The sequence below is a fragment of the Numida meleagris genome, chromosome 4 (assembly GCF_002078875.1).
Source record: "Numida meleagris isolate 19003 breed g44 Domestic line chromosome 4, NumMel1.0, whole genome shotgun sequence".
In the NCBI taxonomy this organism is placed as follows: domain Eukaryota; kingdom Metazoa; phylum Chordata; class Aves; order Galliformes; family Numididae; genus Numida; species Numida meleagris.
In genome coordinates this window covers 51,635,666-51,638,288 of record NC_034412.1, presented here as the reverse complement: position 1 = coordinate 51,638,288, position 2,623 = coordinate 51,635,666, and positions in this window count along the sequence as shown.

Here is a 2,623-nt window from a genome sequence, read left to right as displayed (position 1 = left end):
GCTCAGGGACATGGCCCTGATTGGGAACTGGGTGATGAATAATGTCAGGGTGGAGTTCAAGGCACTGCTGCAGACCAAGATGACGGGGAGGGTGCTCATGACCGGTCACCAGCTGGATTTAACTGCATTCACCACCACTCTCTGAGCCCAGCCATCCAGCCAGTTTTGTACCCATTGAAGAGTACACCTGTCCAAGCCATGGGCTGCCAGCTTCTCCAGGAGAATACTGTGGGAAAGAGAGTCTAAGGTCTGGGGGAGCCCAGGCACAAAGTGGTAGCATGGAACCAAAACAAAATGGCAACCTACAGAGTCACAATGAGGTGACCCAGGGAGTCCCAGAGCCCCCTCCTCTGCTTTCTTCCTCAGCCTCTCTTGCACCTTAGCCCTCTGCTCCTCCACTGCAGGAAAACCTCTTGCTGTACTCATCAGAAGTGCTGATGTTCCATTTTCAGCTTTCCTCCTGGACAATGTGTCTGTGAGTTTCTGTTGAAATTGGGCTTTAGACTTATGAGTGAAGGAAAATGGCAATTGTTAATTTCAATCAATCCCCATGAGGATGCTTTTTGCCCATGAAAATCCCACTCCATTACCAACGCTTTATCCCTGCTCTACCTTAGTGCCTAGGGCCAAAACAGCTACACAAAGCAAGACATCTTATTGAGCAGGACCTGTTACAATCTCCATCCTTTCTGCTGCTTTCAGCAGCTTGTAATGTCTGAACTGCTCTCTCAGAAGTGCTGCTCATGTCTTCCCTTGGGTACCTGAGGCTTTTCCCATAAAAATGCTCTCCCTGACACAAGTTACCCTAGGATTCCTCTCATAAATGATGGTACTCCCCCTGCCCCCTCAGTTACTGCCAACTTTGCTCTTTAAAACACTGCTTCTGTCCACCTTAAGAAAACTAAGCCTTTCCTCCAAAAGAATTACCCTATCCCCTTTGAGGTACTTCAGAATGTCCCTCCAAAAATGCTGTTTGTCCCCTACAAGTTCCCTCAGTTTTTCCCTCCAAAAAATCTTTTTGTATTTCCTAGGTTACCTCATCTTTTCCTTCAAAAAATGTCATTTTCTCCTTTCTGAGCTACCTCACCTTTTCCCTCCAAAAAAAAAAACCCAAAACAAACAAACAAACAAACAAAAAAACCCCAAAACAAACAAAAAAAAACCCCACCAGTTCAGTTTGTCTGCCCTCAGTTACTTCACATTCTCCCTCAGAAACACTTATTTTGCCTGTTGGGATCTGGTCTCAGCACAGGAAGGATCTCAGAAGGGCTCCATTTTGGATGGAAACTGCTCATTTTCACACTGTAGGGGAGCACCTCTCTGGGCTGCTGGCTCCCACTTTCCAACATAGCAGTGGGGAAAATGGCTGCATGCAGGGCAGCTCCTGCTGCCTAACAAAGCTTACTCCCACAATAAAAGACCAAAAATTCCCTTTTCTCACCACAGGACAGCACAGAGAAATGGAAACAGGCTGCAGAGTCAAGCATGCGGGAGCCACATTCATCAGTCCTCTCTGAGCAAATTCCACAAGCAATTGACCCAATTCTCAACTATTACTGTAAAGGAAATGGCAGATTTTCTTTTTTTTCCTATACAGAGCATGAACTGAACCACAGCATGGTCACTACAGCCCAGGCAGCCTCCAATCCTGATGTCACCAATCAGTTCATTTGCATTGGTGAGCAGCAGGTCCAGTATTGCATCCCCCTTGCTGGGGCCTTCCATTACGTGACGCGGGAAGTTATCCTCAATGTGTGTTCCAGAAGCCTCTTGGACTGCCTGCATCTCACTGCACTACTTTTTCAGCACATGTCTGGGTGGTTGAAGTCCTCCAGCAGGATGAGTTCTTGTAGTCACAACTCCTCCTGTAGCTGGAGATAGAAGGTCTCATCGACAGGCTTGGCTTGATCACGTAGCCTGTAGTAGACACACCAGTCACAAGGCTCCCTTCACTGCCTTGGTCTCTAACTCTCACCCACAGGCTTTTGGCTTCCTCATGACTGTTCTTTAGGGACAGCTCTTCACATTCTACTCCTTTCCTGGTGTAGATAGCAACACCTCCTCCCCTCCTTCCTTGCCTGTCCCTTCTGAACAGCTTGTAGCCATTGATAGCCATGCTCCAGTCATGGAAATCATCCCACCAGCTTTCGATGACAGCGCTGTATCAGTTTTCTACTAGCACAGTAGCTTCCAGCTCCTCCTGTTTGTTTCCCAAGCTGTGTGCATTGGTGTAGTGGCACTTCAGCTGTGTATTGTCACCTCCTTACAGGATAACTCCTTGGTTCCTTTTAAGTATTTCCCTTGATTTTCCCTATTGCCTTCTCCTATGGTCCCAGCAGTCACTGCCTCTTAATCATAGTATTTCATATGCTCTGCAGTGTTGCTAGCACTCCTCAAGACAGCAGGTCCTTCAAGGCCCTGCACCCTGTCCCTCTAATCTAGCTATGCCGTCCCACACCTTGCCATGGCAAGGCTCACTGTCCCCCCGTTCCCCTTCATACCTAGTTTAAACCCCTCACAATGAGCCCCGCCATCTTTTCCCCAAGGACCCTTCTCCCCCTTTGAGAAAGGCAAACCCCATCCGGTGCCCACAAACTTGGTGCCAAATAGGCCATTTGGCAAT